This window comes from Anolis sagrei, chromosome 3 (genome assembly GCF_037176765.1).
Source record: "Anolis sagrei isolate rAnoSag1 chromosome 3, rAnoSag1.mat, whole genome shotgun sequence".
Classification (NCBI taxonomy): domain Eukaryota; kingdom Metazoa; phylum Chordata; class Lepidosauria; order Squamata; family Dactyloidae; genus Anolis; species Anolis sagrei.
This window is the reverse complement of record NC_090023.1, coordinates 39,327,091-39,352,439: the sequence shown is the minus strand read 5'-3', so window position 1 is coordinate 39,352,439 and position 25,349 is coordinate 39,327,091. Positions and strand designations below refer to the sequence as shown.

The 25,349-nt window shown below is 41.7% G+C and overlaps 1 protein-coding gene across 1 annotated transcript in view; it reads left to right on the top strand.

Annotated features, from left to right (window-relative positions):
- Nucleotides 1–25,349, top strand: part of GAP43 (growth associated protein 43) — an 88,572-nt gene that overhangs the window by 878 nt on the left and 62,345 nt on the right. The window lies entirely within an intron of this gene.

Sequence of the window (25,349 nt, the reverse complement as noted above, 5' to 3'; positions counted from 1 at the left end):
GTTTTTGACTGAGTGGAAAGGAATGTGCTTCCAGAAAGCAGGAAAGATGGGATGATCTCAAATAATAAAATATCTAGAAATGATAATTATGGAGGTATATTGCTGTTGGGATACACTGGGGTGGGGGTGGGGAAATAGGGTTAGGGTTCCCCCTTCTGCCATCCTTTTTGGCACCCAGTGCACTTGGGCAAGAGTGCTTCAGCTGGGAAAGAGACAGCGAACCACGCCTCTGTCAGCTCCAATGGGATGGGAAAAGATGGAGCAGTGTGTGAACTTGGTGGGAGCTGGTTCATGGATTGGTATATATATGTATGTATAAATTGGATAGGGGAAGAGGTTATGGAAAGGTGGAGAAGGTGCTTTCCTCTTAATATTTCCCATTTCTAAAAATGGGGAAAATGGGGAGCGTAGCCCTCTTCCATACTTGCTGCCACTCCCCTAGTACACCTTCCATGACAATCCCCTCTTCAGAGTGGACCTTCAGCCCTCAACCTTTCTTTGTGACCAGTGACATCTGATTTCATGTTGATTATTCTTTTGATTGAGTCCAACTGGAAGAAGGTTTTTGGCCTCTGATTCTTGTTCAAAGGGTGTGCTATTGCTCTCTGTGCTGGGGAAATACCTTCTACTCAATCTCACCATACATTTTTGTCTTGCCCAATGTGTCTGATACAGCTTTCCCTAATGCAGTGTTTCTTGGGGAGGTGGGAGTGGGGGCAGGAAGAAAAGGTGGCCCTGCTTGTAGTTGAAACAGTCGTGTTTGAAAAGATGATGTGGAATATGCATTTTGGAGGCAACATATGTGCTGGGAAGCTGGTCTGGAAGATCACATGGGTGGGGCTGGTGAACGGGGAAACCCTACTGGTGCTCACATCTGCTCCCTAGCCGTGTTTTAAGCATTCTCCAATTGAAGATACATTCTCTAAAACCTCAAGCAAAGTTGACATGGAATATGTTGCAGTCAGGCAATAGAGCATGTTCAGGAGTCATATGTGAGATGGGAAGTGTGGGGTGAGGGAGAGAGAAGGGGGGATACAGGCTGAGTGGGGAAGCTTAGCACGTTTTCAAATAAGGTAAAGGCTTTTGGCTGTTTTGGGGATGATAGGCTGTGAAAGCCATGTTCACTATCATTTCTGAACTAGGCAAGACAGGGTTAATGCCTTGCCTGCCTCACACCTTACATGCTTGCACTCTTTGTGGTTTTTTTTAAAACTCCGTTTTAGATTTTATTAATGGATAGGCTTCGAGATGAAATTTCAAAATCCACAGACCCTGATTATGTTCACCCTCTTCTCTAAGGTATAGAACACATGGTTAATAGCCTGCCCAACTCACATCTTACAACCCCGTATTTCTGGGTTTTTTAAATTAAACATGTAAAAGGTTTTGTAGCTGTATTTATAAATCTGTGATGGGCAGGCTGCTTGATTCATATATACTTGAAACCCCCTCATCCACCACCAGCAAAAATACCAGCCACACCCCTTTATACACTCCTATAGGCTTTTCATCGAAGCAAGGAAAAGTCCAGTTTTCCCAAACCTTGCACTATGCTTAAGATCATACAATTCAATGCACATACTTTTGCAGACACAAAGAGACACACCCAATGCATGGGCACTGATATTGCACATGGATACAACTGCACTTTGGTGCACACAGGTACAAACCTCCATCCAGACACACCCACACTCTTATATATATCCCTATTTAGATCTTAAAATTGTGCTTTATTTTCTCTCTCCCCCCTTCGTACAGAAAAGGAGAATGCAAATCGACTGAAATAAAATGTTTCACTGAAAGTTGGAATCAATTCCTTAAAACCTTTACGTAGGAAAGAATATACCCCCCCCCCCCCAACTTGATCCTCTTTTCCCATAACCTCACAGTCATTCTGACAAGGGAGCCAAATAAGACTTCCAACAAATCATCATGTTCTAATGTGGGGTGTTTTCAAAATATAAGCAGGTTTCCTTATTACTCTGGGGGGTTCCCCCATGTATGTTTGCCTCCAGAAGAACAAGTAAGAGGAATTGGATGAGGACATGGTTAATATATATCTGTGTATCGTTTCATGCATCTGTGTTGGTCATGTGTTGACAAGTGTATTTGTATTTCTTATACATGGCATCCTATGAGGATGAATAAGGGTAAAAACATTTTAAAGTACCGTGTTGGTGCTTTTTAAGTTATCTCCTCACCCCCTGAAAAAATACTGCCTGTAGTCAGAATATAGAGAATGACATTTAATACCTTGGTGGCCTTTCAGAGGCGCTATCCAGATTGTTAAAACACCTGCAGCTGTAAAGATGATGCCTTTAAAAACAGATCCCTAAACTGCTGCAAAGTGTTATCTATTTACCCCCCCCCCCCCCCCACCACACACACACACTATTTGGGAAGAAATCTTCAACCTGATCCTGTCTTCTTGGAAAATGTGCTGCAGACTGAATGCATTTCATAGCAAAGTAATAGCTGCATGTCTTCGAAATTGTACTATAGGTTGGAGCAGACAGATACGATGTGGGTGAGTGCTCAGTAATGAATTGAAAAGGTGATTAAACAGAAGCCCACATTTTCCACTTGTCAGTGTGAATTCCTGGCTCAGTGTACTTGTGCTTGAGAGAAAGCGGCTTGAACCCTGCCACACCCATGAAATCAAAAGAAGGGGAGGGCTACAAAGAGAGAGAGCCTGCATTTCTTTCCTCTTCCACATGAGCCGCATGGAGAAGCAAGGCTGGCTCTGTCTATCCAATGCAACTGGATAGGAAGCAAGTATTAGGGGCCATTCCAGTGATTAAACCCAGATAGTGCCATGCCTTTTAAAACCAAAAAGCTAAAAGGGACGATGGGAAGAAAGAGGAGTAAGCTCTGAAAGCAGGTTTTATTGTATTGTCGAAGGCCTTCATGGCTGGAATCACTGGGTTATTGTGAGTTTTCCGGGCTGTATGGTCATGTTCCAGAAGCATTCTCTTCTGACGTTTTTCCACATCTATGGCAGACATCCTCAGAGGTTGTGAGGTCTAGTTGCCAACAGACCTCACAACCTCTGAGGATGCCTGCTATAAATGCAGGCAAAACGTCAGGAGAGAATGCTTCCGAAACATGGTCATACAGCCTGGAAAACTCACAACAACCTTGGTTTTATTGCTTTGGGATATCACAAATCTCATTGAAAATATTTTGATTATGTTGCATTACACTAATGTTGCATATTGCAAGGCATGCTTGTGCTCAGGTAGGAAGGAGAGAATGAAGGAGGATGTGAGGATTTTTCTTTTTCTTTGTTTGAGGAAAGAAGCATTTAAGGTTGATTATGTTCTGGTACAGTGCAATGCACAATTCCATAGCCATAAAGATGCTTTGAGTGCAATTTTCCTGCTTCTTGACAGAGGGTAGGACTAGATGGCCCATGAGGTCTCTTCCAACTCTATGATTCTATGAAAATGCTTTCAGCTGGCATTGAACACTAATCTCAGGTACAGTTTTTCCTTTAGAGATGGATGTCATGTGGCTTTTCAAAACTTAGGATTTCATTAACATATTTTTGTGGCTAAAGGTTTTTTGAGGATACTGTGTTCCTTCAATAGCTATTTTCTTTGCAGATTTCTAATAAAACACATGCCCACATGGAGGCATTCACTTAGCATTTTTTTTCTTTTTCTGTCCCTACAATTTTCTGCACTTCTTGTTTATTACAGAAATGGGTTTTTTTCATAAGTAATTTAGTGAAAACCATCCTCTCATTGCAAGTGTGGGCTTCCCAAGAGGATTAACTGAGAGCAATTTTTCTGTAAAAGGAAAGACAACCAAGACTATTACTGGAAGAAATCATTAACATACTTATTGGGATCTTCTAGGAAAAGCAAAAATCTCCACAATACTAACCACAATAGAATCATAGAATCACAGAGTTGGAAGAGACCTCATGGACCATCCAGTCCAACCCCCTGCCAAAAAGCAGGAAAATTGCAAAGTATCCCAGACAGATGGCCATCTGGCTTCTGTTTAAAAGCCTCCAAAGAAGGAGCCTCTACCACACTCCGGAGCAGAGAGTTCCACTGTTGAACAGCTCTCACAGTTAGGAAGTTCTTCCTAATGTTCAGGTGGAATTTCCTTTCTTGTAGTTTGAAGTCTCCAGGGCAGCAGAAAACAAGCTTGCTCCCTCCTCCCTATGACTTCCCCTTACATATTTATACATGACCATCATGTCTTCTCCCAGCCTTCTCTTCTGCAGGCTAAATACGCCCAGCTCTTTCAGCCAATCTTCATAGGGCTTGTTCTCCAGACCCTTGATCATTTGAGTCACCCTTCTGTGAACACATTCCAGCTTGTCAACATCTCCCTTAAATCGCGGTGCCTAGAATTGGGCACAGTATTCCAGGTGTGGTCTGACCAAGGCAGGATAAAGGGGTAGCAGGACTTTCCTGGATCTAGACACTATACACCTATTGTGCTTTAGTGTTTCTTGAGAAACAACTAAAAATCACCACTTTATGGATAGGGGTGGGGAAGCTTTGTTCTTAGGCAGAACACGTATTTGTGCGAGTGAAAGAAATAAGTCTTCCAAATGAAAGTGAAATATTTTTCCTGCCTGCTAGGAAGATTTCAAAAATTCAACAGCTCTGCCACCACTCCTTCACAGTGAAAACATGAGTCAATCCCATATAGAGATGATGTGTATAACCTGAGGCTGCCCTCCCGTGCAAGGATAAGATTATGTGATTTTCCCAAAGGCAGTGTTCACAGATTATGAGTTCAGAGTACACTCCCTTGGCTGCAGACATTTTTTTCCACTCTAGGCCTGTGGAATGCAAAGATTCCCCATCCTTTTTTGGTTGTTGCAGTGATTAGTGTGTAAAACACACATTCTCCAGTATCTCTGCCTGCTGGTCATGTGCTGTCAAGCTGCCTCTCTGATCTGTTTGCTGTGCCCTCTTTATGCTGAATGGTGTGGATGACCCAAAGCCTTTCCTCATCTTTTTTCCTCTCCCCTCTGCCAAATGTGTCTGTATTAAATGGTTTTTTTTCTGTCAAGCAGTGGGCATGTGTATAAAAGCTGCAGGTTCCAAATGTCTCCTGCTGCGAGGAGGATGTTTCCAGCATGGGTACGATCTTAGTGCCCCACCGAGTGATGTTTATGCACAAACACTGGGGATGTTTTGTCCCATGGCCTTAGAGGCATAAATTATCAAAGCATCTGTACTCCCCCTCCCAAAGTCCCCAATGATGTGTGAGTTTATCACTTGCGGCTCTTTCCTGCTGCTGTATGTGTCAGTTGAGAGTTTCTGGCAGTGTACTTTGAATTGGTTTTGCAGTCCTTCACTGTCTGTAAAGTTTTCCAGACAAGATGGTGCATTGAGCACTAGGTACCTTCTGCCTAACTTCTGTAGAGCTCTGGATTTCATGGCCCCACATTTTTTTGTTATCAGACATGTTGATTATATAGCAATCCATTTAAAATGCATGTATGCAGATTTACAGATGGCTGATATAAGATGCAGCTATATTAGTCCCAAATAGAATCATAGAATCATAGAATTGGAAGAGACCTCACGGGCCATCCAGTCCAACCCCCTGCCAAGAAGCAGGAAAAGCACATTCAAAGCACTCCTGACAGATGGCCGCCTAGCCTCTGTTTGAAAGCCTTCAAAGAAGAAGCCTTCACCACACTCTGTAGCAGAAAGTTCCACTACTGAACAGCTCTCACAGGAAGTTCTTCCTCATGTTCAGGTGGAATCTCCTGTAGTTTGAAGCCATTGCTCTATGCCCTAGTCTCCAGGGCAGCAGAAAACAAGCTTGCTCCCTCCTACCTATGACTTCTCCTCACATATTGATTCATGGCCCCCATCATGTCTCCTCTCAGCCTTCTCTTCTGCAGGCCAAACATGCCCAGCTCTTTTAGCCACTCCTCATACAGTTTGTTCTCCATGTCCTTGATCATTTTAGTCACCCTCCTCAGGACATATTCCAGCCTATCAATATCTCCCTTAAATTGTGGTGTCCAGAATTGGACACAGTATTCCAGGTGTGGTCTGACCAAGGCAAGTAAAGTAGACCCATCAGGATTTAGTAAGTGTTGACTCACCATTCAGAAATTGATTCAATCACTCTATGTCAATAAAATAGGGGACTTGATGTTTAGATTCATGGAGGAATGGGTTATGGCACCCCTAAAAAAGGAACTCTATTAGAATCATAGAATTATTGCAATGATAGAGATGATATGTGCCATCTGGTCCAACCCCATGTCATAGAGGAACACATAGAGGAACACTCTTGATCAATAGCTATTTGCACGTGGACACATCCATACCTTTCAGAGATGAAAACTGGTGGCATTTGAGGCTGTATTTGTATACTGCCTTTCTCAGCCAATTGGCGACTCAACATTATTAGCATTTGGATAAAATGGTTAAGTTATTAATGAAAAAGAATAGATAAGCTAAGAAAGGCTGCAGTTGTTTGCGTTTGCCCGATTCTGCTGGGAAGGGCAAGATTCTGCTCCACCGTCTTCTCTTCCCCCTGCTGAGCTGAATTTATTGTTTTTATATTATATATATAAAAAAACAAATTGGGACAGTTGGAGGGTATGCATTCAAGGAAGCTACATAATTATTTCCCAGGACTGTAAAAGGATTCTGTGGAGGGTATAGAAAGGTAGAGAAAAGAACTGTGCAATAGGGTAGTCTGTAAGGAGAATTGGTATGACTGGAACTTGGCAGGTCTGTAGTCCTTTCACACTACACAACTATAATGCTGTGTAATGCTTTAACTATCATGGGAACTTCTGATGGGATTTTGGAATGTGCAGTTTAGTGAGGAATATTTAGAATTCTTAGCCAGAGAACCCGAGGGCCTCCCCAAACTACAAACTCAAATACAGTGGTATAACCTTTGCTGGCAAAGGGTCCTGGATTCTACCCAGTAAGCCATGAACTCATTAGGTGGCTCCAGCCCAGATTGGTTCATTTCATAGGGTTACTGCGAGGATAAAGTAAGAAAAATCACACTGCCTTTAGCTCTACGGATAAAACGTGGGGCAAAAATATAACATCATTGCTATTGGTAGTCATGATTCCAAACTCTAGAGATGACTAAATAATGTAATGAAATTCAGATGTGTTGTTAATACTATGAAGGTGATCACCTTACTACTGCACCTTAAAGTAGGTGAACATGAATGGAAAACTATTAGTTTCTCTTCTTCTTTTATATGCTGCTTTTTAATTCTTTTGAACTAATGGCCTCAATATACTTATAACCTTAGGTACTGAGAGAGCGAGATGTGTATTCTGGTTCATCATGGTCCTTATGGATCTCCACTGAACTAATTTATACCAGCCTGCCAATCTCTCCTTATATGAATCATAGAATCATAGAGTTGGAAGCCCACTTTTTGTTTGATGTTCAGGCAGTGCTTCTTGTAGGTCAGAGCACGGTCCAAAGTTACTCCCAGGTATTTGGGTGCGCTGCAATGCTCCAGTGGGATTCCTTCCCAGGTAATCCTCAAAGCTCGGGATGCTTGTCTGTTCTTAAGGTGAAAGGCGCATGTCTGTGTTTTAGATGGATTAGGGATCAGCTGGTTTTCCCTGTAATAGGCAGTAAGAGCACCTAGAGCTTCGGAGAGCTTCTGTTCTACCATCTCAAAGCTCCCTGCTTGAGCAGTAATGGCACGATCATCAGCATAGATGAAACTCTCTGTCCCTTCTGGCAGTGGCTGGTCATTTGTGTAGATGTTGAACATGGATGGAGCAAGCACACTCCCCTGAGGCAGGCCGTTCTTCTGTTTCCGCCATCTGCTTCTCTGGCCCTGGAACTCAACAAAAAAAGCTCCTGTTTTGTAGCAGATTTCCTATGAGGCGGGTGAGGTGGTAGTCCTTTGTGATATTATACATTTTTCTCAGGAGGAGGCGGTGGTTCACAGTATCATAGGCTGCTGACAAGTCTATGAAGACAGCTCCTGTGATCTGCTGCCTTTCAAAGCCATCTTCTATGTGTTGGGTCAGGTTCAGCACTTGCGATGTGCAGCTTTTGCCTTTTCTGAAGCCAGCTTGCTGTGGGATCAGACAGGGGTCTATATTTTCCATAATTCTATGCAAAATAAGTCTTTCCAGAACTTTGTAGAGGTGGCACAACAGGGAGATTGGTCTGTAGCTTTTTGGGTCATTACGGTCTTTGCCTGGCTTCAAGATGGCGATGACTCTTGCTTTCCTCCAGATTTTGGGGATCTGACAGGATGCAGTGCAGTTGTTCATCAGCTCCAGCAGCCAGCACCTTGCTTTTGGACCAAAGTTCTTGATTTGTTCCATCCGTAGATCATCCAGGCCAGCTGCTTTGCCATTCTTACATTTGTTGAGAGCCATGTCCAATTCAGTAGATGTAAAGGGTTCATGGAGGTTGTTGTTCTCGATCTCTGGTTGTCTGGCTATTGGTTTCTTTCCTACTTTGGTGGCAAGGTTGGGTTTCCCATTCTTCAAGAGTTGGTGTGCTATCTGATCTGCCTTTATGTTGGCATGGGTATTAGTTTGTGAGGGATCGTTGCTCAGCCGTCTCAGCAGCCTCCACGCCTTCTGGCTGCTCCTACCCATGTCGACCTCTGTGATCAACTTGATCCACTGTTCTTTCTTGGCTTCAGAGATGGAGGATACAATGCTCTGCGCTGCCTGAAGAGTCTGCTCACTGAATGGGTCTTCGTTGTGGAGCCTGTAATAGTTTTCCAACAAGGCAGCTGTTTCAGGAGTAATGCCCTGGAGGTAGTGGGTTCTGCAGCCTCTCGGTATAGAGGCCCATGAGCAGGTTTTCACTATTTCAATAAAATGTTCGTATTCCTCAGGGATTGGCGCGACCGATGTGATCATGTCGTCTAACATGTCTGAGAATTTAGTCCAATCTGCCTTTCTGAAGTTGTATCTTTGTTTAAATCGAACTTCCTGAGGCCTTATTGTTGGGAACAGTTGGCATATTATTGGTCGGTGCTGTGTGTTTGGGATTGGTGGTCCCACTGATTTGGTGCATTGCTGTACGATGCTGTCGCTCACAAATAAGAGGTCTGGGTTATAACCTCGGTGCCATCTCCCGCTGTTGTAGGATGGTGGGAGCTTGCTATCATGGATGAGTGGGCGCTAGAAACAACATCATACGAAAGCTGACTGGCACAACCTGGGGATCACAACCAGACACAGTGAAGACATCTGCCCTTGCGCTATGCTACTCTGCTGCTGAGTATGCATGCCCAGTGTGGAACACATCTCATCACACTAAAACAGTGGATGTGGCTCTTAATGAGACATGCCGCATTATCACGGGGTGTCTGCGCCCCACACCACTGGAGAAATTACACTGCTTAGCCGGTATTGCACCACCTGACATCCGCCGGGAAGTAGCAGCCAATAGTGAAAGGACCAAGGCAGAGACATCTCCAGCTCATCCCCTGTTTGGGTATCAGCCAGCACGTCAACGACTTAAATCAAGACATAGCTTTCTTAGATCTACAGAGACACTCGCTGGAACACCCCAGCAAGCGAGAGTCCAAAAGTGGCAGGCCCAAACCCAGCACCTCAATTCATGGGTGATACCAGATGAGAGACTCCCCCCTGGGCACTCAGAAGACTGGGCGACTTGGAAGGCGCTGAACAGATTGCGCTCTGGCACCACGAGATGCAGAGCCAATCTTAAGAAATGGGGCTACAGGGTGGAATCCTCGGCATGCGAGTGCGGAGAAGAACAAACCACTGACCACCTGCTGCAATGCACCCTGAGCCCTGCCACATGCACGATGGAGGACCTTCTTGGGGCAACCCCAGAGGCACTCCAAGTGGCCAGATACTGGTCAAAGGACATTTAACCAAATACCAAATTTACAAAATCTGTGTGGTTTTTTTTTCTTTCTTTTTTTCCTTTTCTTTTTAAACTCTGTGTTTGTTTTGCTCTGTTAGAATTGTAACACAATGGTTGCTGATGACACGATAAATAAAAATAGAGTTGGAAGAGACCTTGTGGGCCATTCAGTCCAACCCCCTGCTAAGAAGCAGGAAAAATTCATTCAAAGCACCCCTGACAGATGGCCATTCAGCCTCTGTTTAAAAGCCTCCAAAGAAGGAGCTTCTACCACGCTCCAGGACAGAGAGTTCCACTGCTGAACAGCTCTCACAGTTATGACATTCTTCCTAATGTTCAGGTGGTATTTCCTTTCCTGTAGCCTGAAGCCATTGTTCTGCATCCTAGTCTCCAGTGCAACAGAAAACAAGCCTGCTCCCTCTTCCCTGTGACTTCCCCTCACATCTTGATACATGGCTATGATGTCTCCTCTCAACCTTCTCTTGTGCAGGCTAAAACTGCCCAGCTCTTTAAGCTGTTCATCGTGGGGCTTGTTCATTTTAGTCGCTCTCCTCTGGACACATTCCAGCTTGTCAATATCTCTCTTGAATTGTGGTGCCCAGAATTGGACACAGTATTCCAGATGTGGTCTGACCAAGGCACAATAGAGAGGTAGCATGACTTCCCTGGATCTAGACACTAGACTCTATTTATGCAGGGCAAAATCCCATTGGCTTTTTAAGCTGCTGCATGACATTGTTGGAATTGGAGATAATATTTCTGTGCTTTCCATGGGGAATCTGGGCTTTCACTGGTTAAACATTTGCATAACTTTTTTAAATTCTCAGATGCAGGGTTGTGTATGTTTACACTGGCAGTCTTTCATGAAGGGGGGAAAGCCCATAATTTTGCTTCTCAGAAATCTGAGAAAACATTAATTACAGGATACAGCTCATTGCCAGACAAATGGCATTCTAGTTAGTGAGGAAAAGGTGTGCAAAAGGTGGTGCAAATGATCAGCAATGGTGTGTGTGTGTGTGTGTGTGTGTGTGAAAAATAAATTCCAAGATACAGATCACATGGGAGTTGGAGTAAGGATGCATTTATTCTGTATATGTGTGTGTCTTCCTTATCATGATGCTTGCTGAATAAAGATTACCTGCTTTTATAGAAAGTCATCATCATCATTCCCCTGAGTATATTGCTGATTGGCATATATGCTCTTTGTTCTTTTAGAGACAGATTTATTCAAATCAGAGTATCATGCCAATTTCTAGTGGTATGGTCAGGCAGATAATATGCATGAGCTGTATCAGTGACCTCTTACTATGAGTCACATGTAACAATTCTCTTTACTCCTACCCTAAGCCATATTTCCAATGAAAGACAATTCATTCTCATCCCTGACCATTCAGCCTCCCTGTAGATAAATACACCAATTAACTTATGTGGAAAAATAACATTAGGGATATATTAATTAGAACTGTTGTCAGTGCAGCAAAGGTTTTGCTCTTTTTGATAATGTTAATTCCACTGTTTCCCCTGTTCTTAATTTCCCTTTGCATGCCCATCTGTTCTTCTTCTTATTTCCCCCCCATGTGTGTGATTCATGTTTCCAGGCTGCTACTCTCTCTTGTGTATCTTGCTCATACTTCACAGCCAGCATTTTCCTTTGCTCCCTTTCTACTAGTTTTAAAACCCCCTTTCTCCACTTGCATCATTATTTGTTCTAAAATTATGGATGACGCTGTGTCTTCAAATTTTGCATTATGCCAAAGGGTTCATTTTGTTTCTGTTTTGCAAATAGGATGCATTCATGGCCAAAAGCTCAGATAGCTATGAAGAAAGGAACACAGCTATTAGAAATGACTTCCAAATGGTGGTCTCTAGGCATTTATTTATTTATCGTATCAGAAGCAAACCGAGGGTACAGTTGTAATGTATTAAAAAAACAACAGAGTTTAAAAATTTGGCATTATACTAAAGGTCCTTTGACCAGTAGCTGGCCACTTGTAGTGCCTCTGGTGTTGCTTTAAGAAGGCCCTCCATTGTGCATGGAGCCCCCGGTGGCACATTGGGTTAAACCACTGAGCTGCTGAACTGGCTGAGCAAAAGGGGTGAGCGGGGTGAGCTCCTGCTGTTAGCTCCAGCTTCTGCCAACCTAGCAGTTTGAAAACATGCAAATGTGAGTGGATCAATAGGTATTGCTCTGGCGGGAAGGTAACGGTGCTCCATGCAGTCATGCCAGCCACATGACCTTGGAGGTGTCTACTGACAATGCCGGCTCCAAGCATGAACACCAACCCCCAGAGTCGGACATGACTGGACTTAATGTCAGGGGAAAACCTTTACCTTTACCTTACCATTGTGCATGCACAATGGAGGACCTCCTTGCGGCAACATCAGAGGCACTCCAAGTGGCCAGCTATTGGTCTTAGGACATTTAATCAACTACCAAGCTTGCAAATTCTGTGTTTTGTCTGTTTGTTTGTTTGTTTGTTTTTGTTAAAAATGTAATACAAATGTGTGATTGCTGATGACACGATAAATAAATAATCATTGTGCATGTGGCAGGGCTCAGACTGCATTGTAATAGGACGTCTGTGGTTTAATAGAATCATAGAATCAAAGAGTTGGAAGAGACCTCATGGGCCATCCAGTCCAACCCCCTGCCAAGAAGCAGTTTGCTCTTGTCCACACTCACATGTTGTGGACATCACTTTGTGGCCCCATTTCTTAAGGTTGGCTCTGCATCTCATGGTCTCTAGGTGATAAGGCTCGATAAAGGTGAGACTTACTGTGCTGTGGTAGCCTAAGGTTACATGATGATTGAACACAGTATTCAGTGGTGTGTTTTTCTCTAAGCCAGATATAAACACAGCATGATGGTGATATTCATTGTTGTTTACTGCTAACTTCTGATAGCCAGAGGACTGTATTTTGTGAACATGGAAGTTGCAATTTGGATACATGACTGTTGTAGTCATCTGTTGACCTATTTTGGTATACTTATTTTATCTGTTAAAAGCAACCATGACCTGTGAAAATGAGTCCCCAAGGTTAATTATATGTTGAGAGTGGAAATTGTTCCTTTTGTTTGTCTTGCATCTACAGTGTGTGCCCTTAGGCTTTTTTTATTGTGTGATTATTCCCCCATATTTACTTTCTTCATACCAATTATGTTTTTGTAAAACCTCCACTCTGCCTTTTCTCATTGCTTCCTTGTGTCCAAGCAGGAGAGCTATGATTGTTTCCCTGAACTCATGTGCTTTCCTCATTTTTTTAAAAGCATGACCAGGCTTGTTCAATTTTGCAATTGTTTCTCTAGTAAATCTCAGAACTACCTCTCTCCGTGTTCTCTCATCAGCACTCTTGGCTCTATCAGATTGGTCACTGGTATGGACTGCTGGCTGATCATGTCTAGTGAAAACTCTTCAGCCAATTTTGGACTATTTAAGTGTGACCACGTATTTACATTGAGGTTTGGTCATTATGGGGCTAGGACTTGGAAGGACAGGCATGAAAAATCTAGACAAGATCCTGAAATGTAAAGCTATTCCATCAAACACTAAAGTTAGGAGTGTCCATAATATTCCCCATGTTTATGTGGTTGTGAAAGCTGAAAAGTGAAAGAAAAAAAAAACAGATAGGAAGAAAATCAACCAATTTGGAAATGTGGTGCTAGAGGAGAGATGGACTGCTAAAAAGACAAATCAATGAGTAAAACAAATTAAACCACAACTCTCCCTAGAAGTCATGATTACTAAATTAAGACTGTCGTATTTTGGCCATATCTTGAGAACACATGACTCACTGAAGAAGGCAATAATGGTTAATTAAGGTAAAAGGCAATGGGAAAAGAGGATGACCACATTCCAGAGGGATAGATTCAGGGCCCTTCCACACAGCCGTATATCCCAGAATATCAAGGCAGAAAATCCCACAATATCTGCTTAGAGCTGTGTTATCTGAGTCCACACTCAGATAATGTGGATTTTTCTGCCATGATATTCTGGGATATACAGCTGTGTGGAAGGGCCCTCACTGAAAGAAGCCATAACTGTCCTGAGTCTGAAAGATCTGGGCAGAGCCAATGAGGATAGGGTGACTTGGGGCACTTCCACAAAGCCATACAACCCAAAAAAATCAAGTCAGATCATTCACAGTATCTGCTTTGAACTGGATTATTTGAATCCACACTGTCACACAATCCATTTCAATGTGTACAGCAGTGTGGAAGGGGTCCTGGAGTTCTGTTATTTATAAGGTTGCCATAAGGCAAAGCCAATTTAACAATTTTCATGGACTTCCCCTAGATTATCCTTGATTTGTGCAAGCATAAAGGCATTAGTGTGCAATGGTTCCACATGCACCTTTCTTTAAAAGAAAAAAAAGTGTCTTTTTCTATAGCATCACCAGAATTTGGCATGGGGGCTAAAGGGAGTAGTCCCAGATATGTCAAGCTGCAAGTCACTGTGGTTTTCTAACCCTGAAAAGCTGTCCATCTTTTTACTATCTGTTTAAGGGGTTTATACCCCATGTTATTCTAAAAATTACCTTCCAATTTGTGGAATACATTTCTGAGGATTTAAGAACTTGTTGGATAATAGCAGTATATAACCTAATTCAGAAGTGAGAAGCTAAATAATTGCAGGACATGATAAAATAAGATATCACACTGAGAGATAGCAATACAGTGTTCACTATATGACTTCTAGGCTATTTTTATCCATTTTGGTCTCATATAAAATGAAAGCCCTGTTAAGTCTTCTATGAATAAGTGAAGTTGTTTTGGTTCGATCACTGTTTTATTCTAATATGGCATACACTTTCATTGGTGGCAAGCTAATTCTTCAGAAGCTGAGATTGAACTGGGGCATTCATTGTGAAAAAATGAGCAAGAGAAAACTACAAGGTGGTGTTATGTTGAATCTGTATGTTGTTGTTGTTGTTCATTCGTTCAGTCGTCTCCGACTCTTCGTGACCTCATGGACCAGCCCACGCCAGAGCTCCCTGTCGGCCGTCACCACCCCCAGCTCCCTCAAGGTCAGTCCAGTCACTTCAAGGATGCCATCCATCCATCTTGCCCTTGGTCGGCCCCTCTTCCTTTTTCCTTCCACTTTCCCCAGCATAATTGTCTTCTCTAGGCTTTCCTGTCTCCTCATGATGTGGCCAAAGTATTTCAATTTTGTCTCTAGTATCTTTCCCTCCAGTGAGCAGTCGGGCTTTATTTCCTGGAGGATGGACTGGTTGGATCTTCTCGCAGTCCAAGGCACTCTCAGAACTTTCCTCCAGCACCACAGTTCAAAAGCATCAATCTTCCTTCGCTCAGCCTTCCCTAAGGTCCAGCTCTCACATCCGTAGGTTACTACAGGGAAGACCATGGCTTTGACTAGGCGGATCTTTGTTGCCAGTCTGATGTCTCTACTCTTTACTATTTTGTCGAGACTGGACATTGCTCTCCTCCCAAGAAGTAAGCGTCTTCTGATTTCCTGGCCACAGTCTGCATCTGCAGTAATCTTTGCACCTAGAAATACAAAGTCTGTCACGGCCTCCACGGTTTCTCCCTCTATTTTCCAGTTGTCAATCATTCTTGTTGCCATAATCTTGGTTTTTTTGACGTTTAGCTGCAACCCGGCTTTTGCGCTTTCTTCTTTCACCTTGATTAGAAGGCTCCTCAGCTCCTCCTCACTTTCAGCCATCAGAGTGGTGTCATCTGCATATCTGAGATTGTTAATGTTTCTTCCAGCAATTTTCACCCCAGCTTTGCATTCATCCAGCCCCGCACATCGCATGATGTGTTCTGCATACAAGTTAAAAAGGTTGGGTGAGAGTATGCAGCCTTGCCGAACGCCTTTCCCAATCCTGAACCAGTCTGTTGTTCCGTGGTCAGTTCTGACTGTTGCTACTTGGTCCTTGTACAGATTCCTCAGGAGAGAGACAAGGTGGCTTGGTATGCCCATCCCACTAAGAACTTGCCACAATTTATTATGATCCACACAGTCAAAGGCTTTAGAATAGTCAATGAAGCAGAAGTAGATGTTTTTCTGAAACTCCCTGCCTTTCTCCATTATCCAGCGGATATTGGCAATCTGGTCTCTCGTTCCTCTGCCTTTTCTAAACCCAGCTTGAACGTCTGGCAACTCTCGCTCCATGTGTTGCTGGAGTCTTCCTTGCAGGATCTTGAGCATTACCTTACTGGCATGAGAAATAAGGGCCACTGTACGGAAGTTTGAGCAGTCTTTCGCATTTCCCTTTTTTGGTATGGGGATATAAGTGGATTTTTTCCAGTCTGATGGCCATTCTTGTGTTTTCCATATTTGCTGGCAAATGGCATGCATCACCTTGACAGCATCATCTTTTAAGATTTTAAACAGTTCAGTTGGGATCCCGTCATCTCCTGCTGCCTTGTTGTTAGCAATGCTTCTTAAGGCCCATTCAACCTCACTCCTCAGGATGTCTGGTTCTAATTCATTCACCACACCATCAAAAGTATCCTCGATATTATTATCCTTCCTATACAGATCTTCTGTATAGTCTCGCCACCTTCTCTTGATCTCTTCAGCTTCTGTTAGGTCCCTGCCATCTTTGTTTCTTATCATACCAATTTTTGCCTGAAATTTGCCTCCAATGTTTCTAATTTTCTGGAAGAGGTCTCTTGTCCTTCCTAATCTGTTGTCTTCTTCCACTTCCATGCATTGCTTATTTAAAAATAGTTCCTTATCTCTTCTGGCTAACCTCTGGAATTGCGCATTTAACTGGGCATATCTCCTCTTATCACTGTTTCCTTTTGCTTTCCTCCTTTCTTGGACTACTTCCAGTGTCTCAGCAGACAACCATTTTGCCTTCTTGGTTTTCTTTTTCTTTGGAACGTACTTTGTTGCCGCCTCCTGAACAATGTCGCGGACTTCTGTCCATAGTTCTTCTGGGACTCTGTTTACTAAGTCTAGTCCTTCAAATCTGTTCTTCACTTCCACTGTATATTCGCTAGGAATGTTAGTGAGATCATATCTAACTGGTCTGTGTATTTTCCCTGATCTCTTTAGTTTTATTCTAAATTGGGCAATGAATCTGTATAGAGGTGTATAAAAGTTTCCCCTTGACATTAAGCATAGTTTTGTCTGACTCTGGAGGATGGTGCTCATCTCAGTTTCTAAGCCAAAGAGCCAGCATTGTCGATAGCCACCTCCAAGATCATGTGACCAGCATGACTGCATGGAGTGCTGAACTGGTACCTATTAGTCTACTCACTTTTGCATGTTTTCAAACTGCTAGCTTGGCGGAATCTGGGGCTAACAGTGGACGCTCACCCTGCTCTCTGGATTCGAACCACTGGCCTTTCGGTCAGAAAGTTCAGTGGTTCAGCGGTTTAACCCACTGCGCCACTGGGACTCCATATAGATGTGTATCTACACTATCACATTAATGCAGCCTGACATCACTTTAATTGCTGTGGCTTGATTATATGGAATTGTGAGAGTTGTACTCTGACAAGGCCTTGAGCCTCCTCTGCCTCATTAAACTATAATTCCCAGGATTCCATAGCATTGAGCCATGGCACTTAAAATGGTTTCAAAGTACATTAATACTACAGTGAGAGGCAGCCTAGGGTGCAAAGAAATCTTAATTTGTATCCCAGATTAATACTCTTACATTACCTTATAATCTCTTCTTAAACTGCCTCATGTTCAAGTATACCTACAAGATTTACCATCTAAACAATAACATGGAGGTCTGCAACATTGTGTCCCAGAGGTTAAAATGGTAACTTACAGGTTTTTTTTTAAAAAAAATCTTCATCTTTACATCTGATTTGTGACCACTGAATCTTTGTTTCAAATTACGGCAATTAGTCTAATGTCAATACTTTATGAACACTGGGTGCACATAGTTAAGTGCATCATCTTAGCAGACATGCTATTTACTAAAAAGGGTTATAAGTATAAACATGACCAATTTAGCAAGCAGGTTTTATCTATATGTAGGTAATCAGTCATTGCAACACAACATATACCAAAAGAGAAGATCACCAATCAGAACTTGTATATTCATAAATTGGCATCACCAAGACAACATGCTGTTTGAGATGCTTTAGTTTAATAAGAATAAGTAAAGTCAAAAATGGGGCTGCCTTTGTAGTGATAGTCTGATCTCAGACTGTTCCCAAATAGATCAATACTCTGTGGGGTGGTAACCTCAGTTCCTTTGTACAGAGTTTGTCCAGATATTGTTTCCTTATAGTTAAATAAATTGGGCAATTTGACAGAAAATAGTGCAAATCACAACCTTCATGTCAAGTGCAGGGTCTAAATGCTCTGTCGTATCTATTTCCCAGGACTATAGGTGACAACAAATTAAACTGAGCAGATATATATATGTTTCAAATGGTTCCACTGGTTTAACTTCGAATGTATTTTATTCATGTCTAATATGTTGTAATTTTAAATTATTTTAGGTGAATTTGTTGTTTAGAGGCACTGTGTATGTGTCATTGCAAGCCGCCTTGAGCCCCCTGCTGGGGTAGAGAAAAGCGGGGTAGAAATATGGCAAATAAATAAATTACACACACTGGTTGCTCATATTTTTATTATTTATGTATTTACTACTTTTATATACTGCTTTTTTCCCCCTAAGGGAACTCAAAGCGGTTTCCAACATTATAAAGGCAAAAATTCAATGCCGTACATACATGTGAAAACCAAAAAATAATAAGACAATAACATATAAATTAACCTAACCAGATTAAAACACAAACAAATACATTTAGATATAAAGTGTAAAAAATGTAAACATTTATAATACAATAACATTTATATTTAAACCTACCAATAAACAACTCGATTTAAAAACAGTTACTAAAATCACGCCATCCAAAGTCATGTCCGTAGTTGTTCCACTATTCCTTATTATTTTATTGCACTATGAGCTTTGCTGTCCAAAAGCTTGGTCACATAACTATGTTTCCACTTTCTTCCTGAATGTCAGGAGGGAGGGGGCTGTTCTAATTTCACTGGGGAGGGAGTTCCATAACTGAGGAGCCACCACTGAGAAGACCCTGTTCTTGTCCCCACCTGTCACACTTGCAAGGAAGGTGAAATTGAGATCAGGGCCTTCCCAGAAGATCTTAATTCCAAGGTGGATCATAGAAGGAGATAAGTTCAGACAGGTAAGCTGGCATAGAATATGTTCTTGTTGGTTTTTTTGGGCTATAGGGCCATGTTCTAGAGGCATTTCTCCTGACGTTTCGCCTGCATCTATGGCAAGCATCCTCAGAGGTAGTGAGGTCTGCTGGAAATAGGAAAATGGGTTTATATATCTGTGGAATGACTGGGGTGGGGCAAAGAGCTCTCTGCTGAAGCTAGGTGTGAATGTTTCAGCTGACCACCTTCATTAGCATTTGAAGGCTTGGCTGAGCCTGGGAAAATGTTCTGTTGAGAGGTGTTAAGATGTGCCTGGTTGTTTCCTCTCTGCCGTTTTGCTGTAGTAATTTTTAGAGTTTTTTAATACTGGTAGCCAGATTTTGTTCATTTTCATGGTCTCTTCCTTTCTGTTGAAATTGTCCACATGCTTGTGGATTTCAATGGCTTCTCTGTGTAGTCTGACATGGTGGTTGTTGGAGTGGTCCAGCATTTATGTGTTCTCAAATAATATGCTGTGTCCAGGCTGGTTCATCAGGTGCTCTGCTATGGCTGACTTCTCTGGTTGAAGTAGTCTGCAGTGCCTTTCATGTTCCTTGATTCGTGTTTGGGCAATGCTGCGTTTGGTGGTCCCTATGTAGACTTGTCCTACAAGAACCTAGTGATTCCAGCCATGAAAGCCTTCGACAATACATGGGATAGAATAGTTTAGGCTAAACTAGTTTATAGGCTAAAGCCAGCACTTTGAATTGTGTTCAGTACCAGACTGGCAGCCAGTGAAGCTGGCTGATTAGAAGTCTTTCTTCTAATGTGCTGATTAGAAGTCTTTCGTATCATTTTGTTCTGTTATGAGATCTTGTGCCTTATTGTGAATCAGATGAGATTTACCAATAGGTAGTTTTTCAGGCTACATGATCGTATCTATATCAAGCATGGGAGAGATCTCCTCTGACTTGTTTGAGATTTGAATCTTTTCCAAGAAATTTGTTGTCAGTCCCTTCTGAATCACTGCAACGTTCTCAACTGTGTTGACAAAGAACTCTCATGATACGTCATCGCTACTTATTTAAGGTCAACAGAATACCACAAGAGATGAAAATAGATCAACTCAAAATGTGTGATTGCCAATTTTCTTTTTTTTTATTTATTTAAGTTATGCCCCACTTTTTGATCTGAACAGTTAAAGGAGATGGCCAATATGCTGGTGTTAGAATTCAGCACCTTGAATGGCTCCTTTAGAATTCAGAATTAAATCCAAAGCTGATTCACTGCCCTACTGATGTGGAAGCCAATAGCCTCAAGTAATAGCAATTTTTTTCACACAATTGCTGATTTTCCATTTTGTAATGGAAATGTTTGTGTTACTATAGATCCCTTATATCTGAAGAGTGCTTGCCTCACTTAGGCCCACCCTTCCTGCAATTATGTATTGCCCGAGTATGCAAAATGGCCATCCAAATGGAAACAGAGGCCATTAGACTATGTTGTTTGTTATAATCATCTAATAATTTACATGTGCCACTATACATTACAACATTCATAAAGAAAAATTACCCACTCTTTATTTAGAACAACAAACAGAATGAAAGTTGTTATTCTCTGTTGATGATCCCTTTATTTCTTAATATTTACTTACTTTTATTTATGGTTCTGTCCTGTCCAATTTGGCAGCCAGACAAAAATATTTCTCTACAGCATGTGCCCATTCATTTCCATTCCTAGCTGCCTGTCTACTTTTTGCAGTGGTCCCAAATGGTCTCACACATTGAAAGCTCTTGTGTCTTTTTGTATCCTGGAGGAAAGACAGGCAATACTAACATTACTATGGCTGACAGTGGCTCCTAATGTGGCAGCAGATAGGAGAGATAATACCAAGAGTGATCCCTTCTGGGAGACAGAAAAATACGTTTATTTTCAGCTGAGCTTCTGGTGTGGAATCTCATCCAAAAGTGAACCAAAATAATGATAAAGGCGTTGTTTTTTCCCTTTTATACATCTTCAAATGCAGGCAAACAAAGAAACATGCTTCTATATACGTTAACATCACTACACCACCTTTAGCATCATAGAAATATCAAATTATATCTTCTACAAGCAAGATCCATGTATCTATATTTTGTCTAAGAGCAGTTTACAGCTTATACCAATCCATCAAGGGGCCTACTTTGACCTGTCAGGGAGAGATTCCTTACTTGTTAGAAGTAAGAAGGTATGGCCTGGGCTCAGCTTTACCAGTCTCTGTATAGATAACATGCTCCCCTTCTCCTCCCCCTTTCAACACAAATCTCCTTCAGCATTCTTTCTGGCCTGTCAGCTTGGCTTCCTAATACAGAGAGAACCTGATTTTTCTATATTTCAGTGCTTGTAATATACATACAAATATATGTATTAATATCTATATTTCCAATATCTTCACATCACTAAGAGAGAACAGGAGTAAGAAGGCAACTTTTTTAAGGTTTTAGTCAAGCTCTGATAAAAGTATGACCTTCACTCAGTCTTTTATGTGTGTTTCAAAAAATATAGCAAAGGATACGCAGCTAGAACCCTTTATACCACATACTACTGATGCCATGGGGTACCTTTTCACTACATGCTTATATAGCACTATTATTCTATGGTTGCCCATAGTTGGAAAGAATGTGGAACTGAGCGGGGCTGGTTTACCTGTCCGAACGTATTCTCCCCTATGAACCATCAAGGCTGTTAAGATCTTCTGGTGGGGCCCTGCTCTCGGTCCCACCACTTTTGCAATCGTGTCTGGTGGGAACGAGAGACAGGGCCTTTTCTGTGGCAGCCCCTTGACTATGGAATTCTCTCCCGATTGAGATCAGATCTGCCCCCTCTCTCCTGTCCTTCAGGAGGCTAGTGAAAACCTGGCTATGGAATGAAGCATTTCCAGAATAATGGTTGAGACTCGTTACAGACTAAGTTATCGACCACATGCAGACTGAGTTGGATATGATTTTATTTTGGTGATTTGGCTTATATATATTTTATGCTATGTGTATTTTTTGTTGTTGTCGTTATATGATGTTTTAGATTATATTATTGCATTGAATCCTTGCTGTGAGCCGGTCTGAGTCCCTCTACAGAGGTGGAGAAGATCGAGATATAAAAGTTTTAAATAGGCCCTTGGCTTGATACACTATGGGTTGATATGCCATTTATTTTTCCACTGAAATGAAGGAAAGTTATTGATCTAAAACATTTTAAGGAATTGCTATTTTTGTTGCAAATACTGAAATGTTTTTGTTTAGGTCTCATGTTTACCATTTCTACTTATATTTGCCACTGACATTATTGTAGTCTACATTTCTTTACACATCCATATTCCAAATAAATTGACAACATGCCTAATTATTCTTACTGTAAGTATCTTGTGTTTTGTTAGTTCCTTCTGGTTGAATAATTGTTCTTACATTTTTGTATGGCTTCAAAATCGAAATAGGATCTCTGAAGGCAGATTAAGAGTCGGGAGCATAATCAGACTGACAAATACATATTATATCCTACTGAAACATAAGACAATGTGAAAGCATATGATGTCATGCAGGCTTTATCATGTTTATCCTAGAGCACTTCTTCCTTTTGTTAGGCAACATTTACACATAAACAATTTAACAGAAGAACAAGAGAACAAATAGTGCACACACACACATACACACACTATAAATATTAAATATAAAATAAATTTCATCTCTAGGATAAATTAAAATTTTACAACTTATTTTAAAGAAAAGAACATACTAATTGAGATGTTATCTTTGATTTGGCTCTGCTTGTGAATCCTAGAACTGGAGATTTTTTTAATGCCATGCCCTGCATATACCCTCATTCAATTCAAAAGGAAGCATTCAGCAGAAATGGTTTGGATGCAGGCATGTAGCTGGGGGGGGGGGGGGGGGGCTTGAGGGTCTGCGAGAAGGCCGTACTGGTGCATTATTTAAACTGTTATGTTTATTCATATCATGATCTGATCACCATACTCAATATATCCCATATGCATGGGGGTATTGGGGTAACAATACAAAAGGTTTTCACTCAAACTCAGCCCCTCCAATCAAACTCAGCCCCCCCCCCCAAATCAAAATCCTGGCTACAGGCCTGGACAATAAACTGTAGCAAAAGTAAGCACCTTCCACATGTGTCACAATGCACTCATGTAGGGAGCAAAATTAGAACCATATTCAGTAAAACTGAATGACTCCAAGCAAACTATCAGAGGGAAACCAAAACTTTTCTATTAATAATTGGAGAAGCATCTGATGGGGTCTGGATACAACCCCCATCTTTGTTTCCTTTCTCCCAATCTTCAGAAGGAGGATGATGTTCCTAAATAATTCCTGAAAACTTTTAGGAAGCATAAATCTGATTTAAAAGAAAAACAGGACCATTCATTGCCTTGTTTTGTTAAGAACATTTAAAAAGTGGATATTGATTTCTTGTCACTTCCAGCTTCATTTGGTTTGATAAGCAGCAAGTCCCTGGTTACCCTGTGTATGGCTATCACACCATTTGGCTGCCAAAGACAGAGGATGAGCTGGCACCCCTTTCCTATTGCATATTCTGAAGTGGACTACCACCTGGTTTATTCCTCTATTGGTAATGGGAGAGCATCTTCCATTAAACCTGAGGAAAGCTGGTTAGTTCAGGGGATTTGGACAGACTGTGTGTTATACACAGCTTTGTCTCCTAAAACAGTGTCTTGGCCAAGTTGTTCAGGAGATATATGCAGGAGTCTATCCCGCAAAAATCTTATCCAGCAAAAATCCTAGGTCCAAGTGCTATGAAACAAGGATGAAATCTCTTTGAGTCTTGTATAGTAGGGAGCTAGACTGAATGGCCCTTCAGGTCTTTTCCAGCTTTGTGTTTCTATAATTCTATCTCTCTTTGCTTCTTTGAAACTATGCATAATTTTACAAACTTCTGTTGATTACTTTTGTTGCCCGTTTCCTGCATTATTTCCACCCCTACGATATATTTTATTTGATGGTGTGAGCAGTAGTATTCATGGCATTCCAAATAAGTCAGTAGAATAGATTTATACAGGGGCATTATTGCACTTTCCATTTTCTATCCCTTTTTTGCTCTTAGGAAAGGTTCCCAGGGGAACCCACCCATACCTGAACCACATGCACACTTTGACTTGTTTTCGCTGAACTATCATCCAAACCTCTTTCCTGATTGATCACTTCAAGCCCTATCAGTATATCGGGGATATTACAATCCTTTTGGTGCAATATGCCTGGGTTTCCCTCAGAAACAGCCATATAACAAGGGTTAAAGCAACTAAAAAAAGCTTTACTTCAGCAAAATGATAATACTGTAACAAACAGCAACCAAGGAACAGAAGGAAAATCCCCAAAACAAAGCAGAAGTCTTACATCAGACATGAAACAAGAGTCTTTGACAAAAAGTAAGGCAGTTCACAGACACTGGAGCTGCAAGCAAGGAAACCAGAGCAAGAAGTACTAAGTGGAATGGTTGCTGCTAGCATTAACCACTTGGTTTACTGCTGATCTATTTATTATATTATTTATTTATTTAAAACTTTTATATCCTGATCTTCTCTACCTCCGTAGAGGGACTCAGACCAGCCCTCAGTTCCCAGCACAGGTGTTCCTAGGCTGAGGTCAGATTGCTCAGCGTCCTTGCAGCAATTCTAGCTGACCTTCTCATTTCTTCTTTTGCCCTTTGGCATTTCTGAACCATAGGAACCGGCAGTATGTTTTCCTCACCCTCTTCTTCCTCCTCAACACTTGCTCCCAAATCCCCAACTCCTACATCTTCAGCCTCCTGTTCCACCTTCTCCTCAGAAGAGGAGGTATACACAACATAACTTACTCCTTATGAAATTAACATATATATGTACTTGTACTTGTGTCAACCCCCACTACTCCTCCCACAAATCTGGGTTGCATTATACATGGTTCAGTGCTGCAATCCAGCATGAAAGCAGTGACAAGAAGTAGAAGCAAAGAAGCTATCTCACCCCACTACTCTTCCCTTGCCCAAACCAGAGAAAGAAAGAAAGTTCTTCCTTCTTCCCTCTTTTCCTCCTTCTTTTTTGGCCTGAGCAGAGTTTAACAGCAATGAGGGAGAGCCACTTAGGTCATTTGAGGCAGAACAGAGTAGTAGTAGCCATTTTTGATAAGGGCTTCATGCATAAGCTTCTCTGCAAAGAGATTTTGGTGGCCATTTGTAAAAGCCTATGTTGTGGGATGGGAACACTTCTGCTTTTTGTCACTGCCTTTTGAACTGGATCCTTAGTACAGGCTGGTTGCTTTACTTGCTTCTCTCACCTTTCCTTTATTTTAAAGGCTATATTCTCATTCCAGAGAATGAGAACCCTTATAGAGAGCAAGAAGATTCAGTTAGGTGATCTTGATG